Here is a 27,182-nt window from a genome sequence, read left to right on the forward strand (position 1 = left end):
ATGATTGAGGAGCTGGCTCGGAGATAATAGGGTAAACCGTGATTGCCCCATACCATTCCTCTACTGTCATATAAAGGCGTCACATGTTTTTATTTTAGCGATTGTGGTCAGGTTGTTGTCGAACCACAAGCGGTCGCAGACCTTGTAGCTGCTGCCGAACGTGTGGTCGAGGAAATTGAGGATATGTGGTTTTGCCTGCGTTAATGTCATCATCAAGGCGCTCGAAGAACAAGAGGAAGAAGACTTTTCTTTCGCGCGAGCGTGCGCATGCTACAATTGGCTAGGCTATATGTGGTTTTGCCTGCGTTAATGTCATCATCGGGGCGCTCGAAGAGCAAGAAGAAGAAGACTTCACTTTCGCGCGAGCTGCGCCTGTAGCGGTCGCCTATGGAACTAAGGTTACGCTTACGACGCGGGACATGGCCCCAGATTAAGAACCTGGCGAGCCAGCTCCTAACACTATTTCCTTAAGTCAACATCAGCGTTTACAGAGCGAAATGTGGACTGCGATCGACACACGTATTTCTCATTCGCGTCCCTTCTGGTGCATCACGTTCCTGTCGTTGCAGCGAAATTACTCAGGAGTATACTCCGCACTCCAAATGTGACATGTCGCAAACGCATCCGGCGACTATTTCGTAAACGTACTTGGTGAGACAAACCTATGGAGCCCATTGGCGTGGCAAGAAATCTTTCCGCTACGTGCCTCGAAAATATGGAAGAATAATATATTGGAGTACTCTAGACGTACAGATGGCGCTACGCATAACGCAGTGGGATGAAAGAAGGAAGACAGATCACTCAGGAGGGCTAGAAAACTTCACGGAGCTTGAAGTGTTTACCTACGCATGGCTGCACAATAAACAGTGATACATTGAGAAACCACTTTGGCGAATTCCATTTCCGGATAAGAGCGCTCGGAAAAAGAATGTCTGCGTTCGGATGAGAAGCAAAATGTTTGCATAGGCAAATGGAAAAGCACAGCCCTAAGGCCTATTGGGACAAAGCCTGAGCACTATAAACAGCAGGCCGCGTCTCGTCTTTGAAGTTGAACGCGCGCTTTTGCTGCTGCCGCATGCCAGGCCCTATACTGATGAGATTTTGATGACTCTCCTCAAGAAGACTTTCTTCGCTGCATTCTCCAAAAGGTCGGTGTAAAATCTTCGGTCTTTTCCAGGCAACTCCGTCTCGCGGAGATGCTTCTGAAAAGGGATATTGAAAATCGGAGATGCTTCAATTTCGGCCTGTGTGCTTGTATAGATTTCAAAACGACACTGGAAGCTCGAAGAAATTGCGTCTCTACAGAGTTCGTTTTTTGGGGTTACAGTTCCTTTAGTTCGTCTTTTAGAAGCAGTACAGGGTGTCGTCTTAGTTGCGCGTTTGCGAAACTCAAACTATATTAGAGTTATTATAAACATCCCTTCGCTTTGTCGTGTGCAATACCAAAGATTCTTATAATGTTACCAATCACTTTAATGGCTTATGGTTGATTCCAACAATTCATGGATATGACGTGTTAAGTCATTTAGGCTTCTCACTACCAAATTCATGTTATTTCGTGTGCTATATTTATTGCACACGAAACACATGTGAACATCCCTTCCCTATGGAGTTGGGTGTTCAACCTCACTAGGGTCATATTTCCCGCTATTTCTTAGTTGTACGTGATGCATGCAATATGTAATGCTTCTGCGCCGGCTGTGGAAAAGCTCCGGCAGCGCCACCAGTTTTTTAAATGCGAAGCATTTCTTAGCGAACCTTTGGCACTTTGAGCGTTTCTATCTATCTATCTATCTATCTATCTATCTATCTATCTATCTATCTATCTATCTATCTATCTATCTATCTATCTATCTATCTATCTATCTATCTATCTATCTATCTATCTATCTATCTATCTATCTATCTATCTATCTATCTATCTATCTATCTATCTATCTATCTATCTATCTATCTATCTATCTATCTATCTATCTATCTATCTATCTAGCCGCCTAAGTCTGGATGCTCTCATGATCGCCTCTTTAACTTCGTGTAGACCAAAATTTGCATGGGAGGGTAAGAGTGTCTGACGAATATGACTGTCGGGTCATAACATGAATAACGTGAAAATCCTGTCGCGTACCTCGTCAAACCCTTCCCTCAGACACGTGTGGCTCATACCCGTTTACCACGGGACCCGGTGTACGGGTATGCGCCACAGGTGATTTACAGTTTATATCTACCGAGGAACTGCGAAAACCCAAATTGGAAAATTTTAATGCGAGAACGTTAAGAAAAACTGACATCGGAAGCGTTGACCCAACGAATGGAAAGAATAAAGATTAGGAGACAGGAAGAATCGAACCCTGCGTGGCGATCAGGTATTGTATCACAGAGCCACGCCAGGTCTATAAACTGGTTTGGAAAAACAGCCTATGCAGGCGTAATGTCGGTGCAACGTCAATTGTGGTTGTGGTGCTGGCCATCTAATTTACAAAAAAGCCATAAACACTACATATGTACTCCTACGATACAGGTGTCATATCAGATTAACGTCTGTCATTGCAATGTTGGCTCCGTTTTTATAGCAGTGTTAATAAACATTACATTTGTATTCCTATGAGTCAGCAAGCTATATTGAAGCATTGCTCGACCCTGGAGGAATACAATAACGAAAGTTACGTATGATATTCACATGATTGCACCCCAAATTGCACTTAGTTTTGATAATACTGACGTAGGTACTCTAACGTGAGGCCTGACAAGTCGCACTATCAGTTAACCTTTAAACGCCAGTGTTGTCGACGTGCCTGGTAAGCCCACGATGTGCACACAGCTACTACACATACAAAAACACGTCGATTCACCTGGTAACGCTTGATTCAAAGCCATAAAATACAGCATAGAAGTACTCGCTGACTGCTTCGCATGAAACCGATTCCCACAACGCCTGGGATCTGCCGAATTTTTGTGTTCGAGAACTTGCCGCGAAATCAAAAAATCATGAGCCCAGAAAATTCAGCTCCTTCGTCGTGGCCAAAACGTCGCAGTAATTCGAAGTAAAGTTTCTCGTAAAATGAATATGGTTGTAAAAAGGAATTTAATAAACGGTCTTCAGTGTCATTAATTTCCCGGACTTGGGCCCTGTAGTTATCGCTGTCGAGTACATCCCTAGCGTCGTGGAGTGAGGATTTCGACCACTGTGGTTGGGCTTACGGCGGGCTGCAGGCATATGTTCAACACTAATATGAGCTAAAGAAGGGGTTAACGTTGAAGGAATGAATTAGTCAAAAGGACTAAGGACAAATGATGGAAAGGCAGGCAAAACGACAGTACTCTTCTTTGTGCTTCGTCCTTTTGAATGGTTCATTCTTTCAGCGTTATGTACAAACATACTCAGACTTGAACTTTCGTGTAAAGAAAGGGAATAGATCACGCAGTCCTTCTTTGTTAGACAAGATCTTTGGAAGTCAAAATGTTATGAGGCCAAGGAAAGCGTTAGAGCTTATTTGACTGCTTTTTAATTGGATAGTAGCAGTCATTATTTCGGGAAAAGTGAAATTGGACGAAAAGACAGCATGTCACCGAATGGCACCAAAGCCGCCACCATCGCATTACGCGTCCGATGCCCCGCAAAGTTGTGTTCGCCCGTTCACTTTATTGACTATTTTTCTGTGTTTGGCAATGTTAGCCAATGCCACTCGTAGCAATTGCGGCCCATTGTGGAGCATTCTGTTTATCAGATCCCGTCACGTAGTACGTGGTCCTTACGAGCTGGCAGCCGATCAATAAACCCCTCACAATGCTTAGAGGCACCAACGTTCCCGGGTTCAGATGCTAGCTACGAAATGAACCGAGAGAAACGGATCGAAGTTCCCCCTTTAGTAAGACACAGCAATATCAGGTCAAGAAAAGGAGAGGGTTTAATATTTTGCGCCCCTCAATAGTTAAGCACGATGTTACACTCTTTGTAAAGCTTGAAGGCGAAAGCGGATAGCCTGCTGCATGTTAGGTAATGCATTCAATTATACAGTCAGGTACTAAAATTCTTGCAAGACGTTAAAAGCCGCACTGTGAGTGACATGCATTACGTGACCTTGACGCTCTTGGTCAATTGCATGTTCCTCACCCCTACCTGCAGCTTCCTGCACCTCACATGTTGTATTAGCAACGATGACATCAGTGATGTGACATCATCTGATGGCTTCACAGACTACTGCGATCTGTGAAGTCACGACCAATGCACAACAGGTTGTTATTGATGACGTCGATCGAGTGGGCTTTTGTACCACTTCACTTGTCTGCCGTGTTTCGATTTTAGGCACCGTGCAACGAGACATTTAAAGGAACACTAAAGTGTAGTCATGAATCAGTTGAGATCTATAAATTACCCTCTGAAAAACCAACAGACGTTAATTGCGCTGCCAAGATGCACAAGTTCCACACCCCCCAACTATCCCAAATTTCCGCGTTGAGTAACAACATAACCGTTACCATAGATGCGTATGCTGCTATGGGAGTGCAGAGGCTCTTATAAAGAGCCCCGTTCGATTGACGTGGCATACAGGGGCTGATCACGGAAGATGTGGTTCTACTACATGATAACGCGCGTCCTCGCGTATCCAGGGTCACAAACGTGGAACTGGCCAAGTTCACGTGGCACCAGCTTTACCGTCCGCCCTACGATTTCCATCTGTTTCGTGCCCTGAAAAAACATATGGAATGGAAGCGCTTTAAAGGGACACTAAAGGCAAATGACAATTTATGTCAGAGTGAAAGCTCAATGTATGGCAACGTCTAAAACAGCAATATTATCAACAGCAGTGCCCTACTTGCCGAGAAATTAAGCTAAATGTGTCACATAATGAGCGCCACGAGCGGCACATTTTCAAAATGATCCCGATGACGTATGAGAGTCTGCCTACAATAAATCACTAGTAATCTAACTAGCAGCAATAAAAAAAGAACCTTCCGTGCATCAAGAAACGTCATAAAATGCTGTTTGATCGTTTCCGTTTGATTCATGGAAAAAAGAACCTCTTTGGCGTTGCCATGGGGAACGGCGCGCGTAGTTCAAAGTTTCCGTTTTCGCCGCACTGCGCTTCGCCCGGCGCCCTGCTTCGCTCACGCGGTCGCGTCTCAGTTGTAGTTTCGGTATCGCGTACTGCCGCGTGTGTTTTGCGCGCTCGTGAAAGTCGCTCTGACAGAAAGTTCGACAAAATGCCGCATGCAACGACGCCGGCACTACGAGCCCTCAGCAGCATACCGCGTTCATCGGGGCTCAAGTCGCTGAATTGGAGCCCAGCGTCGCGAGCCAATGTCTCGTTGTCAAGTTCTCCGTCCGCATCCATTGCGGCGATTGCGGCAACCTTCGATGGCTTCGATGGCCGTTGTTGCTGCTGTGGGTCACGCTACTTTCGCTCTGCTGCTACTAGTGTCGGCGGCCGCGCAGTAAAGGCGGGCAACGTTGGGCACGGCAGCAGTGACTTATGAAAGTCGGATTTCAGGCGGGTGATTTGAAGTGCGCTAACACGATGCGGACAACTAAAACGTCATTTTATTTCAAAATAAGCACTTCCTTGGCATAAAAGTAGCACTACGATGTTTCTGGATTGCTACTTCAACAATCAACGTCGACTTAATATTTGCCTTTAGTGTCCTTTTAACTCGGAATACGAACTCAAAGACGCTGTGAAGGACTGGGTCTTCTCACGGCCACAGGAATTCTGGGAACAAGGAATCCATCGGCTCGATCATCAGTGGGATCGGTGTGCTTAGGCCTATGGTGCATACTTTGAAAAGGAAGGAAGGAAGGAAGGAAGGAAGGAAGGAACAAGCGGAAAGACAGGGAGGTTAGCCAGTTCTGAGACCGGCTGGCTACCTTGTGCTGGGGGAAGGTTTAAGGGGAATAAAAGATCATAGAAGAGAGATGTTAGAAAAAAAGGAGAGTAAGAGAGAGAGAAAAACGTTTATAGTAAGTGAATGTGGGAGGGTCCCTTATTCCAGGAACCCTCTGGCCTGGACCGCCTGCCGGGCCCGCGCGACGAGTTCGCGCTGGTCGACCAGGTCCGGCTTCGATATCGCAGCCTCCCACGCTTCACTAAGCAGGTTCGGGGGTGCATCTGTTGCTGCTGCTTGTAGGGCTGGGTTGCTGCCTTTGCATTGCAGTAGAAGGTGCGCTAGGGTGTCTGCCACATCGCAGTGTCGGCAGATGTAGTCGTATGCCGTTGGTTTTAGGTGATGCAATAGAACGCCGTGCGTAAATTTGTTGCTTTGAAGTCGTCTGTAGTCCGTGCCTTTGTCTCTTGAAAGTTTGGGATGGGGGGAGGGTAGATCCTCCGTTCAAGCCGATAGTGTTGTAGCAATTCGTGGTAGGTTAAGGGCACTGATTCGGTTTCTTCTGCTGGTGTTCTTGTGTGGGAGGTGCCTCGAATTTCGTGTGCGGAAGCCCGGTTGATGCATTCGCGGGCCGCGGCGTGTGCCGCTTCATTCCCCTCGAGACCCTCCTGACCCGGAACTCAGACAATGCATGTGTAGGGGGGAGCAGTGTTGATGCGTTTCAGTATCTTTATCGCTCTTATGGAGATCCTTCCTTTCAGGTAGTTGCGTGCCGCTGTTTAGGAGTCAGTAAAGACCACTATGGGATCCTCGCTAGTTTGGGTGGCGAGGGCTTTAGCGGCCTCTTCAGCGGTATCCGCGTGTTTGGCCAGAATAGTCGCCGTCGCCAGTGTCGTCCCCTTGAGGTCTGTGACGCAAATCGCGAAGTCGCTACGTCCCGGATACTTGGCAGCGTCCGCGTATCGCGCCTGCGGGTCATTACGGTGGTTGTTCCTGACATTAAGAAAAGGAAAAAAAGAGAGGCGGGGAAAGAAAGAAAATGAGAATATGACACTGCTTAGAGTCTGTCTCTAAGGCCAGTTGTCCGCATTTCATTTATACCCACAGTGTCGTTGCGTATCTTTTCATTTGAACACACTTTATAGTTGAGCGTTTTTTTTTCTTTTTTGTGGTATAGCGTGGCGAGATATTCCGACAAAAGTACAAAGCTACAGCCCTATTCGAGACTGTTAACTTGACTGTGCGCTTGATAGTGTACCACAGCAACATGCACCAAAAATAGCTCCGAGTAAAGAAAGATCAGAACAACTTCATTACGTTCAATTTGCATCATTTAGATAAATGCAAATAGATATAATTTGTGGAGCGTTATTTAGGTGACGGCTTTTTTAGAGCTATATAGACCGTTTTCTCGGAGAGGAGGAGCGTAGCCTCGAACCGGTGCATTTTCGCCGCTCTTTCTCTCTCTCCACCACGTGTCCAACCGTCCGACTGCTGCGGCTGGTGTGTGCGGATTCCCGAGTTTTGCACTGCGTGGTGCGTGGAAGGTCGGCGTGCTTCCATTTTTCGACGCGCTGAAGCAATTGTGCTGCCGCAAATCAAAATGTCGGACGAGATCAGGTCGACCAGCTACCACTGCGCTGTGTTTGGCTGCGGCAACAGCTACGGAAGCGTAAAAGACTGGCAGCCGAGGCATGCGAAGTGCACAATGCTTTTAAGTGACTTCGCTTCTCTTAGGTCGCACGCCTTCTTCTCCCGCAAATAGTATAATATATGTGGTGTCTTCACTTATGGCCACTCTTTCAAGTCATCGCACCAGCTTGTGATTGTGCTTGGGTGCTAGTACATTTTATCATCTGTACCAAAGAGGACCAATGTCAAGGCTGATAATTAATACCCAAAATGTTTGGCCAAGAGTTGTTCTCTCATAACATCAAGCTCTCTGATTTCTATGCTACAGCACATGATTTACAATGCCTGCGGCTAGAAAATCTTCCGTCTTTGTGCGTGCAATTTCGAGATTATCGAATGAGCACTTTCCAACATACATGGCAGAAAGGCCCGCATGACATGTGTGCTTTGGCACAGGTACGGGTCTCTCACATTTCGTCGAGAGCACGTTCTTAATTTTGTGACGATAACTGGGGTAGCTTTATGACAACCGCACTTTTTTTCCGCGCGGCAACCTGGGTCTCGTGAATAATCGGCCCACGTTCGTTAAAGCCAGCTCGTTACCTGGACACGTGCGCTTGTCGTAATGCTTCCCAAGTACTCGCCAGAAAACAAACTGGCAATAATGTTACCAAAAACTGGCGCCCTTTCGGCGAATCGCAGCTGGCGGCGGCTCGCGCCGAAGCGAACTTACGCCATGCCATGCTTCCAGATGTGCAACAGGCTCATTTTCATTTTGTCATCGTGTTGTTTCTACGCCGAATTTTGAGCTCAGCCGTCGTACATCTGTTTCTTATCCTGTGCAGCGATCAGAGGCCATAAGCTTTTAACTACGACGGCGACACGAATGAACACAGGCATCGGTCTTTGTGCTCATGCCGTTCAATGAACATTGTATTGCGACGTGCTAAGCGGAACCAAATGGTCTGTTAGGGATTAGGGTTACGTTTAACTTGAATAATTACGGCATGGAAACCCGAGAGTCATCTTAAACACTAATGCGCGCACCTAGCGCGCAACCGGACAATGGCCTTCGTGTTCGCTCGTCTCTCCATTTACGTTTCTCCGATTACTTCGAGAGTTGCCCTAAATGTTAACGCTCTCATATAGTGCATATTCCAAGAACCACACAAGGCCAACTATAAAAATATACAAAGCAATTACCAATTTACAGATGCTGCTTAAGAACTACAATGGCAGTCTACTGATCGTCGGCGCTGTTGCAGGAACGGCTCCTGGGCCGCCGCTGCTTGCTGTTTCAGCCATTTTGAAGCCGACAACTAAGCGATTATTTACCAGTGCCTTTACACTCGCGAAGCGCTTCTATGTGTGGCCCGTGTACCGCGAAGAACAGCAATACCTTGTGAACTGAGCATATACGCTGCATACACCGCCGCGGAACCCCACACAGCGGAAGGGCGGCGAAACATCTCAGACGCTAGACGGCGCTGCGGCGGTGGAGTGCTTTAAAAATGGCAGCCTCTTTGTGAAATTGGTGTATAGACAGCTTAAACTTAGCTCTGCAGCGTGCCATAAACGGTGCCTCAAGTTCCAGGTTGAGTTTACTAACTTTAAATTAACATTTTAAGTAAGCGAGAACTCACTTGTTTAATATGTCACCGCGACTATATTTTGACGATATACTGAGGCATGCATGCGCAAGTTGTTGTATTATCCTCGTTTCAAAGCTGAAATAAACAGCTGATGTTTATCGCCTGCCCTTTTTATTCTCATTCATTCTTTCTTAAGTCTATCTTTCCTTGTCGATCTGCGCCAGCATGTATCCTTTGGCGTGTCATAAATGCTATCACGGGTTTTTTGTTCATTCCTTTTCATTTAAACTTGTTTTTCAAATTACGATAGAGTAAGAAATGTGATACGTTGGGATTATTGCGCTTAAGCACGAATGAAGAACGGGAAATGAATCGTGCTTGCATTTATCCCGCACCGCGAACAGCCATCGATATTTATACTGGGGACCTTCGAGAAAGAGAAGGAGTATTGCGGACACGCGACTGCCGCCGAAGCAACACCGCGTGAAGGTCTTTCACCGTCGTCGTCTCGGCGCCATTTCGTACGGGTATGTTCGGTTGCGGAGAGTGGCATAGCGTGACCGGACCTCATCGACGAGACGTGAGACGGCGCCGCGTTGTCGATGCAGAAGAGGACCACGAGGGGCCGCGCTAGACCTCTACGCTAAGGAAAGTATGACGAGGGCCAGAGGGAGAAGAAGGGTTACCGTGGGGAGCGAGTGGAGACAGTGACGGAACGTCCCCCGGCTCCATGTGTGGCAACGTCTCGAGCAATGGCGTTACCGCAAAAGACGTTACAAGAAAAACGAACGGAAAGAAAAAAAAATAACGGGGTCAGTTCTATTTCTGCCGTAATGCTGCGCGCGCACCACCGCTATCAAAATTTGACCTTCTTTCCAAACAGGTGCATACCGAAATGAGGTTTGACCTTTCTAAGCACTTGTTGGTCGTTTTTTTTTTTTTTTCAGATGCGAAGATGTGGCTTCTATGGTTCCTCGGAGAGGTGCCGTGTATGATGTGAAATTGTATGATGCGTCTCTGAGAACTACTGTTCTTTTTTTAACGTAAAAAGACACTGCATGTGTTTATCGCCAGGTGTGTATATATTGTGACTGTATTGCTTGCTATGCGTTCTCGCAAAAAAAAAACAAAAAAATGGGGCAGCTACGCTGTAGTGGTGCTTAGCTGCCCCACTTCCATTCCCAACTTTTTCACCCCAAGCTATGCTATACAAGACTATGCTATGCTTTACCCTCTCACCCCCTCCTTTCCCCCTCCTCACAAACATTTCCCTTTCCCACCCCTTGCTATGCTATACTATACACGACTATGCTTTCTCCCGCTTTCAAATGCGAAGCATTTCCTAATAGGAGCCACTTTTTATTATTATTTAATAATACTGTCAACCCTCATAGAGGGTCATAACAGAGAGGACAACACAATTACATACATAAAAAAATGTACAAGGTACATAAAGTTGCGTAATATTTGGCACTTCACAATGAAAACAGGTATTTCCTTAAGTAACAATTCAAAATTAAAAATAACAATTCAAAATTCTCTGACATTTTTCAAAATATTTACAATGAGCATGAGGTCGCTTACATTATTCGGCACTGTAAGAAAAAATCACATTGAACAATCTCGTAAATGCGCCTCTACAGCATTTTCGAAGTCGGTGACATCGTTTCAAAACAACAATAGCGTTTGGTAGTTTATTCCACATTTCTACGACATCTGGGAAGAAAGAATGTCGAAACGTGTCAGAATTTGTTTGGTATGGTTTTATGACACAATCGTGGTTAGTTCGGGGGTTTCTTCTGCCTGGGGCGTGTAAATATTTGAGCTTATCAATCTTAAGTTGATCGTGAATTACTTGGAAAAATACCTTCAGCCTATATTTTTTTCTCCGCAGTTCAAGAGGATCTAAGTTGCATCTATGTAATATCAGCGTGACCGATTCCTTCCTTCGGTACGTTGAACAAATAAAACGTGCCGCCAGTCTCTGTATTCTTTCCAGCTTCTTCTTAAGGGTCACTTGATGGGGACTCCAAACAACGGCTGAGTATTCTAGTATCGTCTTAATGAAGGTGGTGTACGCAATATGGGTGGGCCTTTAAAACACCCACTGGATTCACAATTCACATGTTTTGACGCCTGGAACGATTCTACGCTTTTGCCATGCAATATTACATGCGTTAAAGAGACTCCTTCCACTACATGACATTCAGATAGTGTTCTTTCTTTTCGAAGCAGTTTCAAGCAATAGCGTGCCCCGTGGTATAACACCTGCTTGCCACGCATACGGCCTGGGTTCGATTCTCCCTAGAACCGAAGTTCTTATTATTCATTTTATTGTCTACATAAAATTAATAATAAAATGGGGTTTGACCTTTCTCAAGCACTGGGTGTCTTTTTTTTTTTCAGATGCGAAGATGCGACTTGTATGGTTCCTTTTTTATTCGCATCTTTCTCGATTTTTCGATCACGGGCAAGATCACGATTTTTCACCGACAACCAACGACGTCGACACCGAAATTTCTGGGAGACGAGCTCTTTAACGCTATCGCGTTAACATGTTGGTCATCACCCAGCCACCACGATCGTGGCAGTGCTGTCGCCTTTTAAGCCGCAGCACAAGAGCCCATACTGCGCTATTGTTAGCTATGCATTCTTATCAAAATGTAATAAATATTACATATAAAAACGGCCGTCACAGACAAGAGCCATACATACGCAAATATGTATGACTCTATATAAGGTATGTATACTCGCACGACGTGCCAAGTATGAGGTCGCGGGTTCAATTCCTGGACACGGCTGCCGCCTTTCGATGGGGCAAGAATGCAAAAAAAAAAAAAAACCCTTGTGCTTAGATTTAGGCGCACATTAAACCGCAGGTGGTCGAAATTGATTCAGAGCCTCCCACTACGGCGTCCATCATAATCATTTCGCGGTATTCGCAAGAACACCCGCGGCAATTATTATTATTGCATGTCTGAGATGCGCATAACTGTACAGGGGAAGTAATACGGCATGTACGTAGGGTAAGGCGGGGCAAAATGAGACGCGGGGCAAAACGTGACAGTTTGACTTTGCCGCCCTCTACAGCTAATACAAAATGTACATTTTCTTTGTTTCTCTATTTCAGCGATAGGTGCCGTTAGTTTCTGATGTTTTTTTTTGCGTGAAATTTGATGATTGCGTACAGCGTTCGTGCGGGAAAAATTGCGCGGCTCTCAGTGTGTCCGTGACCCGCGAAAAAGGGGCGAAATTCTGCTCGGCCAAATTTTCGGATGAAGCTACTGTGGCGTCAGTACAGCAACGTAAGTATTTATATTGTTACTTTGTACTACTAGCTATATTCCACCAAAAGCTTAGTTTATCTGGTGCCGTTGGCCAGAGGGCAAATTGTTTTTAATTCGGGCATGTGTGAGGGGCAAAACGCGACAAAAAGGCATTGAATTGCCTTAGAGAGTATCTTATAAGAGAACCATTTATTTACGCTCATTATATATAATATTTTAAATGCGAAGCATTTCTTAGCGAACCTCTGGCACTTTGCGCGTTTCTATCTATGTATATATCTATCTATCTATCTATCTATCTATCGATCTATCTATCTATCCGCCTACGTCTGGGTGCTCTCATGATGGCTTCCTTAACTTCGTGTAGACCAAAATTTGCATGGGAGGGTAAGAGGATTTGACAAATATGATTGCCGGGTCATGACATGAATAACGTTAAAATCTTGTCGCGTACTTCATCAAACCCTTTCCACTAGACACGTGTGGCACATACCCATTTACCACGGGCCGCCGTGTACGAGTATGCGCCACAGGTGATTGACAGTTTATATCTACCCAGGAACGGCGAGAACAGACAATGGTAACCTAAATGCTAGAGCTTTAAGGAAAACCAACATCGGCAGCGTTGACTCAACGAATGGAAAGAATGAAAATTAGGATCCCAGCAGGAATCGAACCCAAGCATTCTGCGTGGCACTCAGGTATTCTGCCACTGAGCCACGCCAGGTCTATAAACTGGTTTGGAAAAACAGCCTACGCAGGCGTAATATCGGTGCAACGTCAATTGTGGTTGCGGTGCTGGCTATCTAATTTTACAAGAAAGCAATAAACACTACATGATACTCCTACGATGTGTACTCCTACGATAAAGGCGTCATATGAAATTAACGTGTGTAGTTCCAGTGTTGGCTCCGCTTTTAAAGGAGTCTAAAGATATTACGTTTGTATTCCTATGATTCAGCAAGCTATATTGAAGCACTGCTCGACCCCGGAGGAATACATTAACGAAAGTTACATATGATATCCACATCACCGCACCGTAAAGCGCATTTAGTCCACCAGAACGACGAAGTGTCCTCATCATTTCTTACGAGGCTGGGCGATGGCCTCATTCTGACCGAGGATGATGCCAGATTGATTGACAGCCGCTTTGTAGACTGGACTACGCAGGCCACATACGCCCAGGTAGTCTACGAATAAGACAAACACCATCCACTGATGTTGGTATACGTAGCACTATCCAGGCCTACCAGCCTCGACGGCCTATACGTCTCCAACGCGAAGGGTGGCTTAAGGTTCCGGCATGTCGCCGTCTCTGTCGACAGATAATTTGTCGACGAAATCACCGAGGCATCCACGAATTTCAACAGCTCTACAATACGACATACTTCACTACACATGGACCCCTCGCCACCACGATCACGACCGGATCCTATAACAAGTCATGACTAGCTGCTGGTGCTCACTGATCACGCTGATGATGCCCTTCTTCAAGAACTGTCAAGAACTTCTTGCACACATGCACACGGGTTCGTGAAACGTGCGTGCGTTCTCGGGACACGTATAAGCACTACATATCAGCTTACCGCTTCTGGTGTTGCTAATACCTACGTTCCCATTGGCAGTGTTACCCAACCGTAAACAACTGGCTATATAACACATACGCGGCTCTTCAACATACAAGTGTGTGCGTATAAAATTTATACAATTCTTTAGCGCCATTTTGTAACGTGTCGCTCAGTAAAAAAAGTTACCCCACAGTCACCTATCCGCCGCATGCTTCGCATAACATCGACACCCACGGTACGTGGAATCTGCCGAATTTTTTTTGTTTAGAATGGTACGGACGTTTAAGAGAATATCATCTATAGTTTCCTGGGAGGAAAACGACATGAAAAATGCACTGAATGCTTTTCAGGAGTTCCGGAGCAACACAACGTCGGGTTCTGTTTCGGTTCAATGCGTGGAGTGCAAAGACTGTGCTCATGAAGACTGCGTGGGGGCCCACGGAGTGAATTTGAAGTGCTTCTATGCAAGAACTGAAAGGATAAAATTTTTAACATTGTCTCGTTTTGTCCCGCAGTTTGGGGCAAAATGAGACATCTGGTGCACATTTTGTTTCTTTTTAAAATAATCTTTTGAGCAGAGTCAACATGGCCATATTTATGCAGTACATACCTTGTACCCAAAAGAAAGTTCCTGTATTGACATTTTGTGGTAACGACTAAAATAAAAACAATTGGGCCATCTCCCCGAAGGGAACCCTGATGCGATGCGAAGCAGCAGCGTTGCGCACGGGTGGCGTCACGGGTTGAACGGCGCTAACGCGGGTGCTGCGGTGGGAGCTGGAAGATTCGTTTGAAGCGAAACTCGGTGTAGCGTTTACTGGTGTAAACTTTTGTTTGAAACGCAGACACAGGAGGCGAGCACGCATTGGAGCAACGCCACCTAGACAAACTTCGATTGGAGCCAGCAGCTGCGGGCGCTCCGGCGGTTGAGGGAGAGAGTGACGTACGCGCGCACCTGCGAGGGAAGCGTGCGAGGGAAGCGTGACGTCAACGCCCAGCTGCGGCGAGACCTACTTGGCACCGCTCTAACACCACCGCCGAGGGAAGCGCGTTGCCTCGCGTTTGTGCGGACGGAGGGACAGCGTTACACAGGCTAGTCAAAAAGCTGCTTCGCATTTAATATATTATTCGCTATTTTCAAATTTTTGTCGCATTTTGCCCCGCCCTACCCTATATATGGCGTATGTATGGTTCGCCCCTTTCGCTGTTTACAAACACAGGTGCTGAACAGCTTCCGGTTTTGTGCGCCGGCGTAGCCTGGTAGCGCTGGCGGGAAACAAAAGCCTTAGCAAATAGCCCACACTTTTTCAACACTTTTCTCCCCGTGTCTGGCCAGATAATTTAATATTCTTCATCTAAGCTAGACACACAACAATATAAGAGTTAGCCCTTAACCTTAAGCGCCTTCCTTTTAGCTGAAAGCGGAAAAAGAGCCTTTTTTTACTCTCGCACAACTTAAAGAACACGCTCTCTGCTTCGGCGTTAGAGAGTGATAATTGAAGGGACCAGAAGTTTCTTGGGGTACAAGACGTACTTCTGCTATCGCAATCTTGAAACCGCACAACTCCGTATGAGCGCGCTTGATGTGCTCGTATGTGAGCGTGATACTGTACATCTCTCTCCGATGAAACTGCTGTCTGCGCTGTAAAGCGAGAGCCGACGTTAATACTGGGCTGTAAGCTACCCATCAGGCGTCACACCGTAGTCAGCGTATCTGGAAATTCCGCGCCAGGAACGCAACTGCTCGATTTACAATATGAGGACAAGAAGGAAGACTTGGGCGAGTTGAGGGGTAAATTCGTAGTCGACAGCTGTTGCGAGTCGGGACTGGTGCGTTGTTCCTCTCTCATTTCCTTGTGTCTTCATCCCACTTTATTTGTCAGGGGCAGCTGCATACAACTTTCCCATAGTAGACCAAAAATATAGAGCCTTAGATGGCTGACATTCTTTATAATTGGCACGAGCAACGTGTAGCACTCTTGATCCACGCCGGGGAGTTCCGGTCCAGCACTCACTTTCGGTTTCTAGAATACTCAGAAATTCTGTTTCGAAAAATGAAGTATACACAAGCCGTGTAAAGCTTAAGAGACAGCGAATCTGGTCGTTTTTAGGGGTTTAACGCATGCTTCTTTGCTGATGCTATAGGTTTTTCTTGGCGTAGACTGAATAGAGTCGAACAGCAGCCTGCCATAGGCCTTGCAAGAATGTCCAAACTCCAGCGCCAGAAACTCACGTGCAAACCTGGCTGTGGCACCCTCGTTAGAAGCGCGGGCCTTTCGTCGCTCGTACTCGGCTCGCGCCACGCCGTGGAAACTCGGCGCAGCGGCTGCGCGGACTGTCTTCTTCGGTGGGCTTGGCTTGGCGGTGGCTGCTCCTCATCGCGTGCACGACTAGGTGGGCGCATCTGTCGCTTGGTTGTTGCTAGGCAACGGCACGGAGGGTTTTTTGGGGAACGGAGGACGTTTTTCTTCGAGCTTTCAGAGTTTTGCTCTTAAAGCGTCAAAATGCGACAATAGAGCGTCTCACGCTGCCAGCGTGATCAATGCCCAGGGAGAAGGGATAGCGTCCGGATCAGCAAAAAAATTACACCGTCTCCCGCTAAAGGGGACCATGAGGCAGTAAGGTAAAAAGTTGGGCGAGTTGGTGTTGATTCATGATAAACAGAAGTGCGCGATAAAACGGTACACAAGAAGATGGACACGGGACGACGCGTGTCCATCTTCTTCCTTGTGTACCGTTTTATCGCGCACGTCTGTTTATCATAGACCATGAGGCGATGCGAAGCCGGAGCACTTGCACGATCGCGTTCCGTTGGCGTTCGTTGGGCATGCTACCGACCTCGGGCATGCTACCGACCTCGCGTCGTGGAACGCGAAGAGGAACACTATGCGCGTCGTGTCTTCCTTCTAGCCTGGCCGGTAATACTCACAGGGCGAGCGGGGAACGCGATCGACCGGCACGCGAGAGGGGGGCAGCGTAAGAGAGGAGAAAGAAGGGGAGGGGACGCGCATGCGCCGGCGCTCATCGCGGCGTGCGCAGGAGAGAATGAGGCGCGCGAGAGGGTGGGAGCGTAGGAGAGTAGAGGAGAGAGAGTAGGCGCATGCGCAATGGAGCGCAGACGCCACCGCCGGACACAGCCCCAAGCAAAAGCTGCTTCGCATCTCCCACCAGGTTCACGAGCCCTGGGCGACCCACATTAAACCATCCCGAGAAAATATACAGACATTCTTAACCGCGGTGAAGACGAACTTACCCAACCCCGCACCACAAGCTCACAAGAGGAAATACAATGCGCTTTCAGAGACTTCAAATTCCTTCACCGAACCCTATGACTCGCTAAGTATCCTGCAAACCACCGAAGCGACTGCCAATTCTGCTCCGCAACGAATACACTCTACCATATGGTATAGGCTTCCCAAGCAACGCTTAGAGGCGCTGCTGCTCTTGACAGGCAGCGCCATCTCTGGCAAAAAAAACAAAAACTGGAGTGTAAGCAGCACACGTTTTGCCTTCTCTCCACCGCGTTGCCGCTCGCTTCTGTGCACGTGCAGAGCTCTCGGGGTGCACTTGCGGTGCCTCACAATGTAGCGCTTGCAGTGCGGCTTCAAAAGGATCTTCAAGCTTGACTGGCACTTCCGAAAAGCGAACTTGATAAAATGAGAAACGCTCGTCAATAACGTTAACGGTGAAGAGCAGACGATCGACGACAACGACGCCCGACTCAAAGCGAAATGCATTTCCCAAGTCGCGATTACACCGTGTAGGACGTATACGTTGAGGTAAGTCTCATTCCGTCATGTTAAAGATGAATAACGGTCCACATGCACTCCGAAATGAAGCCATACACGCTATCGATGTTCTGCGGTGTGGACTACGAATCATATGATTGTTGTTTTGATATGGCATGCTTACAGTAGCAGCCGTGTACTTTCGTGAACAAACGTTTGCGGCGTGCGAAAAAAAAAATTATACGGCCATGGCACTGTTCCTGAGAAGGTTAGAGTCAAGTCCTCCGTGCCGCTGGAGAATCACCCGCCGATTAAGACGCGAGGCAGCTAGCTGAGCTTTAACCACTGTGAAGCAAGATGAACTGCTCGCCTCGTTTTTTCGGCTCTCGTGTCATGCTTGCAGTCTCTTTTTATGATACCGACTTGACAGGCGTATAAAACCTGTTGCGGGAACGCGGCTAGAAAATCGCACGAAGTCAAAAGGTGGTTACTTCAAGGTTGCAATTGCAAAGCATGTATTAAGTGCCAGTTATATTTAGCGGCTTAAATATATATCACCCTAATGAAGTGACAAAAACAAAGCAAACCTGCAGAACGATGTAAAAGCTTGCTGAAAATGCACGGAGGTCCGTTCCGGCGTGATAAAGCAGCCTTCCCGACGCGTGAATTGCAGGCGACGAACTTGTGACAATGTGCCGAGTTCAGTTGAATTCAACCAACCGCGCAACGCTAACGGTATAACGCGAGTGTGAACGTTCAGCAACGACGGGTAGGTCTCACGAACACGGGGAATCAAAACACAAAGTTACTTCACCTATAACCTTAAGTGGACTTTCACAATGCGAGAAGACAGCGAGTAATCACTACTGTAGTGGCTGCGTGCATGCGCCGCGTTACTTACCGATTCAGGTAGTCGAAACGAACGAAAGCGATGAACTCAGACAGCCAAAATAGAAGGCGAGACAGCGCTGTCAGCTATCCACGCTTGCCGCCTTTATTTTTCGTGCGACACGCCCGGGAACCGATATAGTTTCACACGTGAATCGCGTGCCTTGGTGTTGTCTGCAATTTTGTGGCAGGCCAGTAAACCGCAATACTTCGGACCTTGCTTGCGCTTCCGTGGATTCGCTTCTGCAATCGCGGAAATGCGCAGCTTCGCACAACAAGTCTCTCGGTTCAACGTGCCGAGCTGACGGCCCCCCAGTCACCCGCACCGACAGAAGAACGCGTGCGCACGTGCGCTACCGCTACCGTGAAAGGGGCTGAGTCGGCCGCGCATGCACTGCAGAGCTTTCCGAAAGAGCCGCAGCGCGGCCAGCGCGCCGGTCTCGTCGCACCGCAAACTTCAGCTTGGGTTCCCTATGGAAGTGTGGACGCAACAAAGCACTACCCCATATTACTAGACCAAACGTCAAGCGATGGGAGGCCCAGCTTACAAGCTCAAACCTTGAAGTCCAGCGATGTCTGGTGAACAGGGCGAAGCTGTCAGCTCAGGCGCATGGCATCCTGGACGAGGGACGCCGGCCACATTGAACGACTATGCCGTCGGCTCTCTTTTTCGAATAAAGCTTATTCCTCTTCCTCCTCGTGGTACGAAATTGATTGTTCTGATTCAAATGAATAGTTACGTTGGATACATTTGATATCGGAGCCTAAGTTTACATAAGATAGGTACCAATTAACTGCAAGTATAATTAATGAATGTTAACTGAATGAGGTCATAGAAGTAGAAGACGATTTTCTTGCGTGCGGGTCGGATTGTTTCGGACCCCGGCGCAGTAGATCTCAAACACGAGCTTCTCTTTACGTGACCTCTGAGGTCAGCTTGGACAGTGTGATGAATCTCAAACGTAACCCAAGGAAGACACGAGGGCGCACGAATGCCGACGTGCGAGTGTATCTGCCAGACACCTCGAAGGATTAGGGTCGCCTCCACAATTTTTTTTCTTGAATTAGATAATTTATTGAGCTGGGCGCTTTAGAGAACGTTCCACTCGGAATCTGGGACAGCTGCATCCAGCTCTCCCACAGGAGAGTGCACAATATGCTAACTCGTTCACCTTTTGTTACTACTGGGTTAAAGCTAGTTGCCACGTGTAGTGAGTTTTTTTAGAGACACATGCATAAAGTTCCTGGACATTAGTGTTGCATAGCACTCTGATAGTTCACCTTTTATTCTAAACACTGGGAGTGCATGAGATCTTCGGGAGCTTACCGCACTGTTTATATAAATAGTGCAGAATAATTCGCTTGCACTAACGCTTGACGACATCGGTCATTGCATGCGCATACTCTCGCAGCACCAGCAGGTCCAATAAGAACGGTTCGCCTGGTTTGCCCAGCCTCGCCAGACTCAATTAGTCGAGAGCTAAAATGTGCCTAAACAATGTTGATAACGGCCGGCGAACCTTCGTGAATTGGTCGTTGCATCGGGACAATGAAGAGTACTCGTTAGTAGTCATAAATCGACCAGAGGGCGTAGATTTGTTCGAAAAAATGCAAACGAAGGCAGCCTGAACTTGTGCCTCCTATCCAGCCAGTATACGCTAATATGCTTTAGTCTAGCTGCAAACAGGCTAACAACGGCAGTCAACGCTAACGGGCTCTCGTGCATAATTAAGCCCGGTCGAGAGCCCGGACCACAGGCCGCGTTACAAGTGCCGCAAGCTGAGCGAATTCAGGGCCGTGGACACTGAGCGCACAAGGGGGCCGCTTGTGGCTTGAGGCATTGAAAGGGACTGAAGGGGAAGTTTGGATATGTAGGTTTGTTGAAGGCTGGAACCTCTAAACCACTACAAGTCCACAAACGAGTTAGTGGTTGCTTTCTTGTCTTCGCTACCCTTCCTGCATACACATCTTCTCATCACCCCTTATTTTTTCATAAAACAGGTGGACAATGTCAACTCTAACAATTGAGCCTATTAGAATTTCGCGCTCTATCGGTTACACGCTGTTGCCTCCGCCTGCGCAGTCGAAAACGCACAGCGCTGAGTGAAATCAGTTGATCGCCCACGATAGTCATGCGAGAAAAGACAGAACGGGCATGCGACTGCATTGCAATGCAGGGTAGGAAACAATTCACAACTGCTGTGCCTCGCATATGGCTCAATCAAGAGCCTATTTTCTCACGACTTCTCGCGAACAGACTAACTGCGACGATTTTTTTTTTTTGTGCAGGTGCCTGGAGTGGCTACGTTGGCGCTCCCGACGGCGAAAGTAGCGCGTGACTTTAAAGCAGGGCTCTCGAACTAACAGCTAAACAAGATAGGCAGATTTGACCAGTTGGTCAGTTTCCATCAAAAAATATAGAACAGCGCTTTAAAAAAGAAAAGAAGACGACGGCTTTCGGCTTGTAGTCGTCTTAGGCGAATGCGTTAAGGACGGTGTGATTTTTTTTAGAGGCCTAATGCTTTGATGTCGTGTTTATACAAGGCGACGTTTTACTGCCGCTGACTGCGCTGCACGTGACAACGATCAACGAAGATTGTGTCTCTGCGCGCGATATCGTGTGGCTCTGCGCTTAACGGTGGATCGGCGAGGCATGTGATCGATCTTCCATAGACTGTCACGACGAAGACATGCCCCGACCTATGGAGCCATTAGCCACAGGCTTATAGCTGGGCCTATTTAGTGCTTGGGCTTTCAATCCGCTTAAGAGGGCCCCATGACCTCGTAGTAACAACGTCACTTATAACTCTTTATTTGGAGAGCGTACTTCGGTGCCGCGTACACGTGATCATGTCTCGCTAAGCTCTTCTGCGTGCTACGCCGATGAACAGTTATAATTAATCGCCTAATGATCGCCTACGTATACTGGTGCCACTTTAACAGTGCCAGGTAGAAGCGGGTGCGTGGTTCTGGCGATATTGGGGGAAAAAACAGTACGGTAAACAAGCATCGACGGCGAAGCCCTTAGAAGGAGAAAATGAAGCCGTTCGCGACCTTGCCTTAGTGAAAGGAGGGTGGCGGGCCCGAAGCGTTTGTAAACAAGCGATTATGTTTTGTTTTGCTTTGTGCTTTGTCTGTGGTTGAGTATACTTCCGAGCGATGCTTAGTTCCTTCCCTCCTGCGTTGTTATCCATTAATTAGAAAAATATAAGTCGGGTGTTTCTGCACACATTTTTTAAAGACCTCTTTGGATGCGGATCATGCTATTTTTTGCAGTACTTTTATGCTCGAGTTTTCTTCTTAAAGACAAATCCCGTTAGAGTGTACTCAGAAGCGCCACTGAAGACCTCTTTTTCTTTGCACTGCCCGTTGTTGTTGCGTCAAAATTTAAAGCACCATTTGTTCGATCACGTTCATCTTGTCGTTACCTCGAATGAAATTGCTTCGCTGATACTCTAATTTTCTAGCGAACACAAGTCGTCTTTTTTTAAGGTGTGTGTCGTCCCAACGAACCAGCTTCTCTGGAAGCAATTGGGTATTTGACTGGGGCGTCGACAGAACATTTTTTCCCGGGGGGCGGGGGGCTCACTTACACTTTATGTACGTTCGTGCGTGAGCTTGTAGCGTGCGTATATACACATGCAAAACAGAAATTAATTCACTGGTTTTGAACACCGCTCCTGGTTGCACCAACGGTATGTGGTAGCAGATATAGAAGGGTAATAGCAACTCGCATTACTTTTCTTTGATCGTATAGATGTAGAGAATGTAGAGGAAACAACGGGAAGTGTCATAATCGGGTATGGGCGCGTTCAAATTATGTGCATGGATGTGCGGTACGCGTGATCTTGCAAGTTCTCACAATTCGCATGACATGAATGTATTGCGAACGCGAATAGGTCTTGACATTAGTAACATGGCATATCTGTCATTCCCGCATAGATAAAACACTTGCAGGACGCTTGAGCTTCACCTTCAAGACTACAAAGCCATAATGTTATCGGGCCCCGTGCGCATGGCCTTAGCTGCTAGAGAGGCTTCTTTGCTCGATGGATGCCTCAACCATGTCGCGAGGGAACGAACGTCTGTGTGCGTAAAACCGGCCGTTTCAAACTCTGCTGAAACGCTTACTGCAAGCACAGTTGCGAGGTGCCCACTACGTCATAATTCTTCCGTTTGCGTATCAGTGAAAGGCCCACTACGCGTCCGTAAGGCAACACGCGAACCTACGCATCTGCTCACCTGGTTGATGCTTTTGCTGCTGCTGATGATTAAATATGTCTGAACGCTTTGTAGTAGGTGGGCCTTTAAAACGCCCTCTCCTTCCCCAATTCACATGTTTTGACGCCTGGCGTGATTCTGCGCTTCTGCCCTCCATCTACAAGACATTCATATAGCGTTTTTTTTTTTTTTTTAAAGAAGTTTCAAGCAATGGCGTCCTTTGTGGTAGGACACCTGCTTGCCACGCAGAAGGTCTGGGCTCGATTCGTACTCGAACGCAACATTTATATTCTATTATTTAATTCATTTGCATCTTTCCTGATATTGCGCTCACATACAACGCTGAGTTTTCGGTCACAACCAACGACGCCGACACCGACGCTGACATTGGAATTTCTGTGAAACGAGCCTTTTATCGCTATCGCGTTAATAAGGTTACGCCCTCCTCCCTTTCCATGACTTGTACCACATGCCCGCATAGCCCGGCACTTGTTATGCGGATATGCGACAGACGTATGTGATAGAACCTTAATTTATGTGTCAGTCTGTATCAGTTCAGTAACAACCAAAATTCGCATTGAAAGTCTTACAAGGATAGGAGTTCAGCGGTTTCCACAAGAGAAAGAGATAATCTTTGTCATAGTTGGCCATTTTAACGTACACATCACCAAGGAGCACAAACGCAGAGAAACGTGCTGTATGGACCCGTGGCAACCAGTCATGTGGTACGGATTGTAAATAAGTGTATTACAGCAGCAGTTTGGGTGACGGTCGCCTAACATCAATGTCTCCTTGAAGGCTGCAACTTCAAGCTTTCCGCTTTCTTGGAGTTAACCTTGTGCTTCGTCGAACTGCTAAAGCGGATCCCTGAGGCCACGTGGAAAGGAGCGCGTCGTTGAAATCTGCTCCATCAGGTGCCGCCACCATGCCAGCTGATCACGAGAAAACCCTCTGCTCATTCAATAAACTCGCTCGATGAGTTTTCACCAGCTATCTTTACAGTCAACGTATGTATGAAATGGAACGCTTAACTTAAACCAGAACAATTGATTTCGTATCAGATTTACCTGTTAAAACACGTTTTCTCAATATTCGGAAAACCGGAAGTAAGTGCTCGACCGGAAGTGCCTGCAAGATCGTCACTCGTTGATCGTGCCACTAAAAGTAGAATTACATGCATCAGTGGCCGACATGTGGCTGTTACGCCAAGGTATAGTACGCAGGCAGGACTATCTCATTTAAGACCAGGACCTCTGGTTGCTACTTGTGCGGCACTATTTTCATATAAGCAAAACATATACAAGAAATAGCTTGCCATTTCTGCAGTGCTCTCCAGAAATTCAGCGCCGTACTGCCGTACGTCTCTTAGGGACACTAATTGGATGCTGGAAGTCTGAGAATGTCAAAGGCCCTAATTGGCTGTCATAAGATCAAAGCCATGTTCCTTGGATCGCTATCAAAGCCCAGACACGATACTTTTGAACAAGACACAGATATCACATGCCACTTATTATCGATTGCCCGACGTCTTAATGACCGTGGCAGCGCATGAGCAAGCGGCCTTCTAACTTTAAATGCACATTTGTTAATCAAATATATAACACAGGCAACCGTTTCATCAATGCCATAAACAAAGTCCTTATCTGAAAGAGATTGAGTTCTAAGTTCTTCTTATCGCAGGTGAATAGTGTTTCTCAGGCCTACTGTGTAGTAACACGCCAATATCTTTTTTGCTGTTATCGCTCTGTATGCAAATTTTTTCACTAGCAGAAAAATTGGGGGACCCTTAAGCTTCGCCTTTAAGAGAGTTGAACGCGATAGCGATATGAGCACGCACGTACGTACGTACCCACCCACCCACGCGCGCGCGCGCACGCACACACACACACACACACACACACACACACACACACACACACACACACACACACACACACACACACACACACACACACACACACACACACACACACACACACACACACACACACACACACACACACACACACACACACACACACACACACACACACACACACACACACACGACATAACTATAGTAAAGGTAAAGGTTTCCGCCCTCTTCAACAGCACTCTTATGTCAACAGTGTTTTGTGTGTCCAAGGTACGAGTGAGTATTGTGCGCTGGTGCACTGTTGGGGAACACTATATATAGACAGTGCCCATGCGCCTCCGTTCTCTCTGCATTCGTACGCGTTGAGTTCACTAACCGCACACACGCACACACACTGCACTGAAACTTTCAGTCGCTGCAGTCAAAGTCATTGCGAATGCACAGAATGCATCGCAAGCGTGTCAACAGTCCGGTGACGTGAGGGGACGTCTACGCAGATAAAGCTTTTGTCGAAGTATCGACGAACCCTCTAGGTGTAAGAGAATGCATGCACAAATGGTGTGCCCTCGACGTTGCTAACTAGCGACGCACCCACTACGTGTTTGTAAGGCAACATCCGCGCATCGTGGCCACGCCATCTCTGAGTAAAGGCGGAAAAACCGCGGCGCACCATCGCAACGTATCCAAGAGATGTTGCGACCTTACTGCGCGTCCGTCCCTGTCGGAGGCGGCGGCAAGAGTAGAACGTGATAACGTGATAGCGTAATCGGGCCGTGTTCGTATCGCCTTCCCGATCGCTAGACTGCCTTCGCTTCTCGGTGGAGACATAAAGCGTGCCGCAAGGAAAACCAGAGTGCGGATGCCCTCCGGCTCATATCTTTATTTGCCTTGAATTTTCGATAACAACCCAAGACGCCGCTGCTGACACCGACGCTGGCATTTTTGCGAAAAGAGTTATTTAATGCTGTCACGTTAATAACTAAGTTGTAGTTCGGGCTTCCTTCCCTCCCTCAGCTGATGCCCCACTCTTTGTAAAAAACTCAGCACCATCATCACTGTCTAGAAAAGCAAGCCGAACAAATAGTTCAGCACCTCAATAGCTAGTGTTCCCGGCTTCCATTCATGCTTTGCTGTACTGGTGTGCTCTGTACTTCGATTGATGTCAGTTTTATTTGTCTTTAGGATGTGGCGAATTCGTACGTGCGCTGAATTCTGTTGAATTCTGTTGGAATTCTTAAGAGCTTGTCAACAACGACATTCACTGTATTTATTACAGGTGGATACCATCTATGTAACTACATAAACGGGCTAAAAACAATATGCCATGCTGAAAAAGATATGATAACCTAATGCAAGGTCCTTCCCTTGTTTTTATCTACTGAGCCATGAGCCGTCGAGTTAAGGCAGCCAAAGGTTCTTCAATTCGAAAGTATTAGGTGGGTCTTTAATGGGCCCCTCACTAGGCCACATAGCAGATATTAGTCATGCTCTAGAAGCCGTTGTGTGCTCAATAGAGAGCATTCTACCGTAGCGACTTTTCAAATTGGTTCATTAAAGGCCAAGATAAAAAAAATTATGGCAGCTTCGCAATAGGGGGGGGGGGGCAATCCTGATGGAAGTGCGGAGCTGGGCAGCTTTCCTTTAACTGTAGTAGGATTGATAGGCGGGCGAGTTGGAACTTATCCATCTTCAGCGCTTGTCCCGTGCTCTTCTCTTGTGTGCTTTGTCAATTTTGTGCGCTGCGCAAAGATGGACAGCTTTCTTTGTTTCTCTTTATTTCTCTCTTTATTTCTCTGTTTTTTTTTCTTTTTCTCTCATCTCTCATTTTTCTGTCTTTTTGTTTCAGTTTATTTCTGTTTCATTCTCTCTCTCTCTCTATGGAATTCTTCGTCTATCTCGCCCTTTCTATCTTTCTCTTGCTTGCCCTTCTTTTTCTCTCTCTCTATTTTTTACTGCCTCTTTTTTTTTCTCTTTCTCTCTCTCTTTATTTTTTTTCTTTTAATTTCTCTTTCTGTCTTCCCTTTCTTCCTGTCTATTTCTCTCTTCCTCTTTCTTTCTATGCTATGCTTTACTCTCTCCCCTCCTTTTTCTCTTCCTCTCCAACCTCACTTCTCTTTCCCGCCACTTTGCCATAGTATGGTATTATACAATGACATGCAATGCGCTGCTAGCGTGCCTGGCTAGTCGAGTGGTTGGGACGCTGGCCTACGGATCGTGGGTACGCGGGTTCGAATCCTACCTCGCCAGCTAATTTTCTTCGCCAAGAATCTCTCTTTTTTTTTCTCTTTCTTTATATATCTCTCTGCTTCTTTCTCTGTCTTTCTCAGTCTCTGTAATTGTCCTCTCACTCATCAGAGTTATTCCATCCCGCGCCGGAGAATTCGGCGCACGCGTTTTAGGAGTGAAGCATACGAAGGAAAGGGCTGAGAGGAAGAAGATCACGGAGACAGCGCGTACCGATTCATGAGGATGACTGTTTGTACTCACACTGCCCGGCGCAACGAAATTTTTAGAGAGCTCCGCGAGGAGAACAGTAGACGACTCTAAGTTTCAAATTTGAGCTTTTCCCGCTGCCCCTAGAGACGTAACAC

The sequence above is a fragment of the Rhipicephalus sanguineus genome, chromosome 8, assembly GCF_013339695.2.
Source record: "Rhipicephalus sanguineus isolate Rsan-2018 chromosome 8, BIME_Rsan_1.4, whole genome shotgun sequence".
In the NCBI taxonomy this organism is placed as follows: Eukaryota; Metazoa; Arthropoda; class Arachnida; order Ixodida; family Ixodidae; genus Rhipicephalus; species Rhipicephalus sanguineus.